This window comes from Lampris incognitus, chromosome 3 (assembly GCF_029633865.1).
Source record: "Lampris incognitus isolate fLamInc1 chromosome 3, fLamInc1.hap2, whole genome shotgun sequence".
NCBI lineage: Eukaryota > Metazoa > Chordata > Actinopteri > Lampriformes > Lampridae > Lampris > Lampris incognitus.
Genome location: NC_079213.1, coordinates 5,798,570 through 5,811,069, shown reverse-complemented (window position 1 = coordinate 5,811,069; position 12,500 = coordinate 5,798,570). Strand labels below are relative to the sequence as shown.

The 12,500-nt window shown below is 51.7% G+C and overlaps 1 protein-coding gene across 7 annotated transcripts in view; it reads left to right on the top strand.

Annotated features, from left to right (window-relative positions):
- dennd5b (DENN/MADD domain containing 5B) overlaps nucleotides 1-12,500 on the top strand; it is a 124,361-nt gene that overhangs the window by 35,374 nt on the left and 76,487 nt on the right. The gene's annotated exons all lie outside the window — the stretch shown is intronic.

The following is a 12,500-nucleotide window of genomic DNA, read 5'->3' as shown; positions in this document are numbered from 1 at the left end:
TGGCGGGGCTTCTCTCTTTCATTGCACATTAAAATAAACCAGTGTGTAGCCAAGCTGCTGCTGTTACAACCACCTGAAAGTCGATATGCAGCCAGTGAAGCAGGAAGCAGGGCTGGCACGCAACACAGACGTAGTTAAGGGTCCTCCCTCATACACGGCACTGACATATGATGCTGCACCACGGCCGTTGTGTGTCCTGCTGAATCCCCAGAATGTGTTGCAGGTCACATTCAAGCGAAATGTGCCACGTTCGTTCAGGACAAGTTGAAGGTTTACATGTCAGCTGCCGCATCATGTTGTGTATTTAATGTGTTGCGTCACAACGTGAGGAACATAAGGGTATTGTTAAGTACGCATATCGATACTCGGGATCGGCAAGAACTCACATGTAAGTACTTGTACTTGGTGTGGAAAGGAAGTGGTGTCGGTTGCGTCCCTACGTGCTTCATTCTCATTGCTGTTATGGTGGTAATGTGCAGTGTATGCTGTAGGCGGCGCTGTCTTCACAATGTGCGGCTGTTTTCACAATCAAAATACTTCATTCGTCCCCGAGGGGACTTTAACGGGGGGGATGGGGGGGGTCGTGTATTCCAGAGGTGTTTCGGTTGGAAGAGGAGGAGGCTTCTGGGGGGACATGAGACATATACGTCTCATGCATAGTGGTGCCGTGTCAAAGTGAAGACCACCATTAAAGAGATGAAGTGGGGGCCCCCGGCGGTCTATTGCCTGCCAACACGGGGATCGCAGGTTCGAATCCCCGTGTTACATCCGGCTTGGTCGGGCGTCCCTACAGATACAAGTGGCCGTGTCTGCGGATGGGAAGCCGGATGCTGGTATGTGTCCTGGTCGCTGCACTAGCGCCTCCTCTGGTCGGTCAGGGTGCCTGTTTAGGGAATAGGGAACTGGGGGGAATAGCGTGATCCTCCCACGTGCTACGTCCCCCTGGTGAAACTCCTCACTGTCAGGTGAAAAGGGTGGCCAGGTGAACAGTTGAGAAAAAGAGGTGGTTAGCGCTGTTGCCTCACAGCAAGAAGGTGCTGGGTTCGAGCCCCAGGCCGGCCCGAGGTCCTTTCTGTGTGGAGTTTGCATGGTCTCCCCGTGTCTGCGTGGGTTTCCTGCGGGTGCTCCATGCATGCTAGGGTTAATACTCCTGCCTGTGCCCCTGAGCAAGGCACTGGAAAGAAGAAGTGCAGTTGGTCCCGGGGCGCTAGCAGCCGCCCGCAGCTGCTAGCATAGGACGGGTTGGAGAACACGCTCATTGTAACCTGCATAATGGCGAGCATGAAGTGGTTTCTTCTCCACTTCCCCGGTGGGGCCAGGAGGGGGTCGTGACCTGGAATGAGAAGTGACTTGTTTGGTTTGGACGACGCCTTTCCAGCGCGCAGCGGGTGCCAGGACAGAAAGTCAAAGGGACGAGGAAACAAAAGAACGGGACAACGAGGAAGCGCAAAACAAAGACCAGCTAAACTTGATAATGAACAAACTGAAAAGGCGCACGTGCACGCCAGCCAGGCGGCGGCGCTGCACGGGCGACACAACATCAGGTGTGGGAGAGGTCAAACGGGTCAAACGGGTCGGCTGTGACGCCGGATTTAAATACAGACTGCATGTGGGCTGTCCTCCGGGTCCGCGGTAGGTGGTTTCGCCGAGGCTAGGGTGGTTAGGTGTCTGGATGGTGTGAACAGCACCAGGAAGAAGCAGACGGGGATGGCGGCGGTCCGTACAAACCGGTACTTCGCAGTAGTCTGGTCTGGACGTGACAGAAAGCGGGTATTTGATGGGTAGTGTCGGGAGGGAGGGGGGAGAGAAGGCCGAGCCAGGCAGGGAAGTCTGAAATCAAACCTGAGAACCTTGTGCGACGTGAAACAGTCTCGGCCTCGGCGGAGCACGACTGGAGACTTCCTGCCGTGTAAAACTGACACGGCCGGAAAATCTCAGACCCAGATAGTTTGTTGTAGTTTGGCTCAGCCGGTACTGAGCCTCGCTCGCCTCTACTCCCCTGTCTGTGAACTGAATAACCCCCATGGACACACACACACACACTGAATGACAAACTGATACAAAACAAACACAAAGCTGTGACTGTGTGCAGGGGGAGGATGGTGGGGGGGCTGATGGGGGGCTGCAGATGTTAGCCGGCCAGCCGGGCAACAAAGCCTGTCAATCACGGCCCCGCCATGGCTGCTGAAGCAGAGTCAACACAACACACTCTTGCATGCCAACTCCCTGATGCACACAGAAACACACACACACACACACACACACACACGCACGCCCTCTCCCGGAGCAAAACGTCTGATTGCCCCGTCTGCCGGGGCAACAGGCTGGACATGCATTATACATTACCGTCTGGGGCCAACGTATGATCGTCTCCTCTGTGTGTCTTGTACTGTGTGTGTGCCTGCATGGCAATGCCTTGTGAGAGTGTGTGTGTGTGTGTGTGTGTGTGTGTGTGTGTGTGTGCTGTAGATGTTGGCTCGGTTGTGGCCTATTTTCGCTGTAATTGAATTTTTTCAAATGTAGGGACTTTAAGGATTGGCTCCAAGATTTATTCTAATGAGATGCATCCCCATGCCTCCCCTGCTTTGTGTGTGTGTGTGTGTGTGTGTGTGTGTGTGTGTGTGTTACAGGTGTGTAAAGGTGTCGGTGGTGTGATGTTAGGTGCTCTGGTCTGCAGGCTAGCCCTAACAGAGGTGCGCTAAGTGGCCGCAGTAATGATATATACGTCGTGTAAAACCGGGCCCCTGGTAACCAGACGGGGAAACCCCGCTCTGGGGCTCAAATGGCTGCAGGGGCGCTTATAGGTGGAGATGACCTCATTATTCTAATCCTTATTACCATGGTAATGTAACGTGGGGGGGGGGGGGCTGAGGGAGGAAAACTAGTGTTGCTGAATACGAAACGGCATCCCGAGCCTGAGAGAGCATGAATCCGATCCCCCAGCAAACACAGGAGCATCACTCCACATTCTGCCATGCAGGGGTTTGACATGGTTGAACGAACACAAGGCAGCCTCGTTCCGGTTGGAGAAAAGAGATGTAGAGCTCTGACATGTCCAGAGTTTGAAGACAGATTTTCAAACGGGCCTCATGGGAATGTTCCTTATACATTTGTCTACCAGAAGTCCACACCACAGTGATGTGTCCGAACCCTTTTAAGACTGCACCATGCTGCCCCAACTATAGTGTATCCCCACCCCCCTTTCCTCCCCAGTTGTATCCGGCCAATTACCCCACTCTTCCGAGCCGTCCCGGTCGCTGCTCCACCCCCTCTGCCGATCCGGGGAGGGCTGCAGACTACCACATGCCTCCTCCCATACATGTGGAGTCACCAGCTGCTTCTTTTCACCTGACAGTGAGGAGTTTCACCGGGGGGACGTAGCACGTGGGAGGATCACGCTACCCCCCCCCCCCCGAACAGGCGCCCCGACTGACCAGAAGAGGCGCTAGTGCAGCGACCAGGACACATACCCACGTCCAACCCCCCCCCACACACACAGTCGTGGCCAGTTGTGTCTGCAGGGACGTCCGACCAAGCCAGAGGTAAAATGGGGATTCGAACCGACGATCCCCAGAATAGACCGCTAGACTTCCCGGACGCCCCTTGCTGTAGTGTATTCTGTTCATATTTTTGGCAAGGATGGCTCCGGCCGTGATTCAGCCGTCCTCTCGTGTTCATTCTGGATGCTGTCTGTCACACTGCACTGGTCGATTCATATCGGGCCAGGAAAGAAGAGCCTGGATTGCACCAAAGAAGAAGAATGCACCAGAATCAGTACGTACCCGTACAGTAGGGCTGTCTCTCTAAATTCAACAATTGAAATTAAATTCGACTTCGCATGCCGACATTCCATTCCATTATCCGAACCACTCATCCTGCTCTCAGGGTCGCGGGGATGCTGGAGCCTATCTCAGCAGTCATTGGGCGGCAGGCGGGGAGACACCCTGGACAGACCGCCAGGCCACCACAGGGCCCACACAGACACACACATTCATACCTAGGGACAATTTAGTACAGCCAATTCAACTGACCTACATGTCTTTGGACTGTGGGAGGAAACCGGAGCACCCAGAGGAAACCCACACAGACACGGGGGGAACATGCAAACTCCATATAGAGGACGTCCCGGGACGACCCCCCAAAGTTGGACTACCCCAGGGCTCAAAATCAGGACCTTCTTGCTGTGAGGTGACCGCGTTAACCACCATGCCGCCAGTACGGGGGGCACAGTGGCATGCCGACATGCTACAAAAATTAATGGACGACTTCGATAGTAAGCGTGTATAAATGAACAAGTATCTGAATAAAGAAATAAACAGGGCAATAACGAAAGCTGAAATCACCCAGTTAAGTCAGGAAGTGGATATCAAGTTCGCAAAGCACTACTGGCGTTTATGAAACGGAGGGCAACGAAAATGAGCCAAAGCGTCTGGTTGTGCACCTCTGGCTAATGAATTCTTCTGAAAGGTTGCTGTCTCCATAGTATACCCCGAGCCCAGCTCTCTACACACACAGAAAAACATGTTCAACTCCACTCATCACTGGCCTCTGAAGTCAAGCCTGGAAATTTGAGGTATTCTCAACATGTAAAATCAAATGTGAACTTGAAACATGGCCTTTTTGTTGAAGTGACAACCCTAACACACACACACACACACACACACACGGGGCTTTGTTGTGATCTGACCAGCAGAACTCTGCAGTAGTGTGCAGGTGTGTGCAGTAGTATGCAGGTCTGTGCAGTTGTGTGCAGGTGTGTGCAAGTCTGTGCAGTAGTGTGCAGGTGTGTGCAGTAGTGTGCAGGTCTGTGCAGTTGTGTGCAGGTGTGTGCAGTAGTGTGCAGGTGTGTGCAGTAGTATGCAGGTGTGTGCAGTAGTGTGCAGGTGTGTACAGTAGCTTGCAGTAGTGTGCAGTTGTGTGCAGGTGTGTACAGTAGTGTGCAGTAGTGTGTAGTAGTGTGCAGGTGTGTGCAGTAGCGTGCAGTAGTGTGCAGTAGTGTGTAGGTGTGTGCAAGTCTGTGCAGTAGTGTGCAGTAGTGTGCAGTAGTGTGCAGTAGTGTGTAGGTGTGTGCAAGTCTGTGCAGTAGTGTGCAGTAGTGTGCAGTAGTGTGTAGGTGTGCGCAAGTCTGTGCAGTAGTGTGCAGGGGAAAGTTGGCCGTACTTTCGTGGGATCCAAGGCAATAAGGGGCCCTTTTAGACAGGCATGTCGACAGTGTACTAAATTAGATGCATCACAGATGGAGGGTGTGGGGGGGGGGTGAGGGAGGGGGCAGCGTTGCGCTCTGGAAACATTCCCCGACTCTTTGACCCTTGACCTCTTGATCTCCCTCACCACCCACAGCAGTGTGACGGCAGCATCATAGCTGGAGGCCATGATGAGTCTCGCTGTGTTTTACTCCCTGTGGCTTTCGGTGCAAAGGTCAGGCGCCTTAATTTGATCCTCCCTCCATCGCAGTGCGTTGATACTGTTTGTATGTGGGGCTGTGAGAGAGGATGTGTGTGTGTGTGTGTGTGTGTGTGTGCATGGTAGTGTGCTACTGAGCAGCCGTGCCTGGATGAGAAATGACCCTCCTTCTCCTTTTAGATCCTTCACTAAAGGGCCAGGATTTCCCTCCCTCTCCATCTATCACTTGCTCCCGCCCCCCCCCCCCTCTCCCTCTCTCTCCCTCTGTCAGTACTGACAGAGGTCGGGCATGAAATGCATTCCACCGTGTTTACCTGCTTGCTGTCAAAGCCGAAGCCGTAACCTTCACGAGTCACTGCCAGTTGCGATGGACCTGCAGAGAGATGAGCCCTCCGGCGTTTAAGACTAAACGGAGCGATGTCCTGTACTGCTGAGACAGACGGGGATAAATGGCTGTACGGGACGGAGAGTCTGTGTCAAGGCGGCTGGATGGGACCAGGAAGAGTTGAGGTCGACGCTCCAAGAAAAGATCGGAGGCCAGCTCGACAGTTAAAGTGACATGAAGGTGCTGAAGATGATTCGTGGGGGTTTAACGGTGTGGAAGGCTGCTCGGCGTCCGTAGGGCCGGCTGCACGCTGCAGATGAAATGATGCCCAGAATGCCAGACGGTGTCGGAAAAATGCCCGCGGAACATTTGGGTTGCGAGGTGTCTTGTGTCCCCAAATTTTTTTGCGTCTTTCTGAAACCAACATTCCAGAGTCTGCACCCGTTTTCCAGAGGGATCGGCCAGCAGGTGTGAAGACGGACGGGGTTTCATCTGTCCGTTCGTCACACAGACGCCGTCACCGCCGTGTTGACTGCTCACCGTGAATATGTATGAGGGGGGAAAACTCTGAAAAGGGTGTTTGTCTGTCCTGCTGTGTTGTGGTTACAAAAGCGTCCTGTTTATGTGGTCAGACATTTTCGCGTCCCACCATGCAACTGCATCAACTTGTGTAATGACAGGGGCCAGCTCGGACTGAGACCTTTTTTGGGGGGGGGGGGGATTTTCCCCATTTTTTCTCCCCAATTGTATCTTGTATTACCCCACTCTTCCGAGCCGTCCCGGTCGCTGCTCCACCCCCTCTGCCGATCCAGGGAAGGGCTGCAGACTACCACATGCCTCCTCCCATACATGTGGAGTCACCAGTGCTTCTTTTCACCTGACAGTGAGGAGTTTCACCGGGGGGACGTAGCGCGTGGGAGGATCACGCTATTCCCCCCGGTTCCCCCTCCGCCCTGAACAGGCGCCCCGACCTGCCGAAGGAGGCGCTAGTGCAGCATAACCACATCCGGCCTCCCACCCGCAGACACGGCCAATTGTGTCTGTAGGGATGCCCGACCAAGCCAGAGGTAACACGGGGATTCGGACCGGTGATCCACGTGTTGGTAGGCAATGGAATAGACCGCCACCCGGACGCCCTATTTGTTTGTTTTGTTTTCCTAATGGAAAAAGATAAAACGCCTGCTTGCAGTGATTCCAGTACATGTTGCAGAATGAGTGCAGGATGTAGTAACGGCACTGTCGGGTATCAACCCCGCATCAGATGTGGCGTGGCTGGATGTGATGTGAGCGTAAAACCAATCATTGAGTTACGACGTTATTAAGCCCGCTGACCGTCGTGATGTGAGCACTTATCAAGCGGTGCTGAGAATCCAGAAATGAGCACAGATTCGAACCATCTCAGGCCAAACTGTGTGATAATGGACGTGCCATTGAATGGTTTATTTCCATGAAGGAGAATGGGACGGAGGTGAACAAAACGAGAGAGAGAAGAGAGCCCCCCATCTCTCTCTCTTTCCCCCAGGTCCTCTCACAAAGAAACTGCCTGCCCGCCGATCTGTTGTTGCCAAGCTGTTGCGCGGGGCTGCTGCTTTGCAATTCCAGTTTGGCGGGTGGTGTGAAGGGGTGGCGGGGTGTCCTGAGGGGGGCGCGGGCCATCGTACCCCACCACAACCTCCACCACCCCTTATTCACTTTTAATGGGGTCCCGGCCCTCGGGGGTCCAGCTTTCTTAGTTCCTAACTTTTGCTGGGCAACCAGAAGCTTTTCCTCTGACGGGGGGGGCAGGAGGGACTGTGAAGATCCCCCGCACTCCTCCGTCTGCCCAGCATCATTAACGATGAAACTCCTCCCTCTGCGCAGCATCATTAACGATGAAACTCCCCCTTCTGCCCAGCATCATTAACCGATGAAACTTCTGCCCGGCATCATTAATGTTGAAACTCCTCCCTCTGCCCAGCATCATTAACGATGAAATGAAACTGCTCCCTCTGCCCAGCATCGTTAATGATGACACCAGGGACCACAAGTTGCTGAACTAGTGAAACTGTTAGGACATAAAATGACCTTTTCACTGTGATGTTGACCGTCGGGTTTAAGAGCGTGTGTGTGTGTGTCCATTTTGAATCAAAGAGATGATGTCATTAAAAGAGAGAAGATGTGAAAATTTTATCCATAAAAAACCTGGGAGGAGGAGATGCGAAGCTTTCCGATTTCTCCAGACTGAAATGGAACAACGGGGGCTTCTCACCTAGAAACATCTCAGGAAATGGAACAAGCCAACACAACATCCCAGCGAAACATCAAAATAAGGAGTCGAGGCTCAGCCGGTTTGAAAAACAGAATCTAACCACACGGCAAAAGCAAACAGAACGTTAATCCAAGATGTCTAATAAAACAACGCGGAGGATAGAAATGAGTTGACGTTTGTAAATCCTGATAGTGAGCGGGAATGGGGTGTGTGGCAGGGATGTTATGTATGATGTTATCAATTCTTTATGAGGTTTTGTTGATTAATACAGCGTCGCAGAGGACCCCGGACTTGCGGTGAACTATATTTTAATGATCCAAAGGTGAATTCGGCCATGAAACACAGGGAGCTTTGTAGTTTGCTCTGTAGATGCAAATCAGTTTTGTCTCGTGTATGTGTGTGTGTGTCAGTGTGTGTGTGATTACGTGAGCGTTGACATGGTCGGTCAAGGTAACCGATGTGACCGGACCAACAGTGAGGGAGATTAATGAACTGTGTGAACCATGTGTGATAACAGAGACCGGCCTTGACTGTCTTCTAATGAAGCCAGACTAACAGGAGTGATGACAGGGTCCTGGGACCTCAGTCAGACTTTCACAAACAGATGAGAAAGAGAGAGAGATAACGCCACAAGCTCTGCCAGCGGAGTTCTTGTGTGAAGCAGTGAGAGAGCCAGTCAACATTTTCCCAACAAAATGAGATGGCAGGCATTTAAAATGGGACCTTTGTAGTCATACCAAATGACCTGTAGGCTGCTCTGTCAGGTGTGAGGGGTCAAAACAGATGTATGCAGCAGGTCTAACATGGTAGAAAAAACACTTGTCAACAACTGAATGGTGAAAAAAGTGAAAGAAACCCCTCGGTGTTAAATGATGTTTCCCATCACACATAATAGGACATTAATGAATAATATGCAGGGACATGCAGAGGACGTTACATGGGCAGGGGCCCGAATTCATACAAGGCGATATTTGCAAATATTTGAATAAAATATGCCTGCCTGTAATAAATATATGCCTGTATATCATAACTATGTACCTGCCATGCCTCCCTGTCACAGTAGAGGGAGTGGGGGTCTGTAGGCTGTTTTGATGAAGATCTGTGAGCATAACCTACAACAGTCCAGTAGAATGAATGGTTATTGAGTTAGAAACCTACAATCAAAATTATGCAGTTACTGATTAAGTCCATTAGCCTGTATGCCTACCAGAAGACCCCAGTCAACATGTGGTCTTGATCAGGATATTAGAGAACATTTGTTTTCTTGACTGAGAGAGAGAGAGATAGAGAGAGAGCTAAAGCTAACATTACCTAGCTAATAAATTACATAACCTAACTAGCTATCGAGACATTAAGAACATTAAAACTGTGGTGCGATGGTTCTTTTAAGTTCAGTGGATGGGACCCAAAAACTCAACCATAATCCAGTGATTCCCACATTATTAGCATACTAGCAAAAGGCATCAAGGCTAACGTCTTTACGCATGCTCAGTAATCCAGGTAAGAAAATCAAAGATTTGCGTGCGGGTACTCTTTCACCATAGAAAGGCTCGGTGCCCACACAGTGCTCACCGCACTGCAGGAAACCGGGGTTAGAGGGCATCACCCGGGAGCCCCAATCCCCTCACCTGATATTTTGATTTAATCAGGACCTGTTCAGCAGGGCAGGCTGTGCACAAACAGGAATTTATTTATTTATAAAAAAGGAAAAAAAACTTCAGAAAAGGGCACTTTGTCTGTAGGAGGCCAAACGGCAGGTGCTCAAGCCCCTTTTGAGGTCTATCTATGCTCATGCCTGGTAATATGCATATACCATTGAGCGTAGTGGAACCATTTAAGGGCGGCACGGTGGCGCAGTGGTTAGCGCGGTCGCCTCACAGCAAGAAGGTCCTGGGTTCGAGCCCCGGCATAGTCCAACCTTGGGGATCGTCCTCTGTGTGGAGTTTGCATGTTCTCCCCGTGTCTGTGTGGGTTTCCTCCGGGGGCTCCGGTTTCCTCCCACAGTCCAAAGACATGCAGGTCAGGTGAACTGGCCATACTAAATTGTCAATGGGGGGCGCCCCGGTGGCTCACCTGGTAGAGTGTATACCACATGAGGCTGAGTCCGTACTGCCACGGCCTGGGTTCAAATCCAGCCCGGGTCCCTTGCTACATGTCATCCCCTGCCTTTCCAGTCTCTCTTGACTATTGCTATCCAATAAAGGCGAAAAATGCCACACAAGAAAACCCCAAAAACCATTTTTTTTAAATCAGTGAAAAACCTGTTTATACATAAAGTCACATAGAAATCATCTCCCAGCTTCACTCAGGACAAAAAAACCTCCACACACCAACATGGTCAAGTCAAGTCAATTCAACTTAATTTGTGTAGCCCAATATCACAATTTACAAACTTGCCTCAGTGGGCTTAACAGCAACACAACATCCTGTCCTTAGACCCGCTCATCAGATGAGGAACAACTCCCTAAAAACCCTTTAACCCCCTTGGTCAGATATATGTAGTCAGATGTGGTGTTGGTATTGCTGCTGTATCTGCTATACTGCACTATGTAGTGATATGGCTGCCTCAGGTACCGTGGAGGTGGGTTGAATTTGTGTGTGTGAGAGAGAGAGAGAGAGAGAGAGGGAGAGAGAGAGAGAGAGAGAGAGAGAGTGTTGTGGAGATGGTAGACCTGATAAATGTTCCATAGTTATGTAATATTTATACAGAGGTAGCTGTTTGTGCGTTTGTGTGTGTCATAAAGATTAGTAGGATTGGCAGGAAAACCCACAGTAAGCAATGTCCCAAGGATTTTCCTGTGTTCCTGTGAAAGAGAAAGTAACACACACACACACAAACACACACACACACACACACACACACACACACACACATCTGGACAGAACGTCCTGCTCTCCATCTATTTTAAGAGTCTACCAGTAAGGAACAATGTATTGGCATGTAATGCCCATGATATTTAGTGTCCCGCTGTGCATGTGTGTGTGTGTGCCTGTGTGTAATTGTGAGTGTCAGTGCACTTGTGTGTACACATTCACTTTCATGTCTCGGGGAGAGATGAGAAACACATTTACTTTCGTCGTCGGTGGCTTTCTGGACCACACGTGCACACAGCAGTCCAGTACAGGACTCGGCCGTAATTCAGTATTGTCATCTTAAAGTCGGTATCATCAGGGTAAAATCTGGATATTGTCCCATCATGATACACAATTTTGTTGAGTCCATTTTAAAGTTGCGGCACAGTGGTTAGCGCGGTCGCCTCACAGCAAGAAGGCCCTGGGTTCGAGCCCCGGGGTAGTCCGACCTTGGGGGTCGTCCCGGGTCGTCCTCTGTGTGGAGTTTGCACGTTCTCCCCGTGTGTGCGTGGGTTTCCTCCGGGTGCTCCGGTTTCCTCCCACAGTCCAAAGACATGTGGGTCAGGTGACTCGGCCATTGTCCCTAGGCCCTGTGATGGCCTGGCGGCCCGTCCAGGGTGTGTCCCCCCTTGCCGCCCAATGACTGCTAGGATAGGCCCCAGCATCCCCGCGACCCTGAGAGCAGGATAAGCGGTTTGGATAATGGATGGATGGATGGATGGATGAACATGGTGTGAAATTCCCCGTGATAATCATGCTAATACTGTTTTCCGTGTGGCACAGCACTGGTCCTGTGTTGCTCAACAGATGTGTACGTCCTAGTGCCGCCTTGCTTATCAGATGTGCATGTCCGAGCTGAAAACGTCCACGGTCAGGGTACCGTAAATTCAGGAGCTTTCGATAAAGGCGTCCGGCGAGCAGTTGGGTGTCATGTGATTGATGGCCTCCTTCGCCTCGTCAGACGGGGAGCACGGCGGGGCGGGCTAGAGCTGATTACTCCAGACTCTCATCCACGGCCTAGTGACTTGGATCACAGGGCTCGAGCTTCTCACACGAGGATTAGCCTACTACCCAGGCGGCACGGAGGCCCGGCGGGTCACAGAATCCGCCCGTGGAAGGGAAGACCACATAATCGGTTTCCCACAATAATCAGTGTGCCCTTGAGCAAGGCACTTGAACCCTAATGTGCATGTGTGTGTGTGTGCGGTGGGGCTGGTACTGGTACATTTTTACGGAGAAACGTGTCGTGATTTTCACCGTTATCTGTGTCCTAGTTGTTGGGGTAAGACTCCGTCAGCGGCGACTGTACTGAGCAGTCTTCCCTGGAGAAGTGTCCACCAGGGCGTCTCCACCAGGGCGTCTGGAGGTTCACTGCCTTGCTCAAAAGGCCCATTTTAACAGGAGCTGTTAGACAGTGGGGGGAGGCGGTGTCTGGGGATTTTAACCAGTGGCCCTCCGGTCCGAAATCTACTCCTCTAACCTCCAGGGAACGGGTTTGGCCGTGAAGTGCACACATAACTGGGCCCTACTAGACCCAGCCGCTGCGAGTTTTGCTGCTGCTGAAGACGTTCCCTGCTGGCGACGGCTGTGCGGCGCTATTGCGGCCGAGGCCGTTGCGTTAACCGGCTGCTAACTAGCACCTTCATCCCCTCACCCGCTCCATGGCTGTGG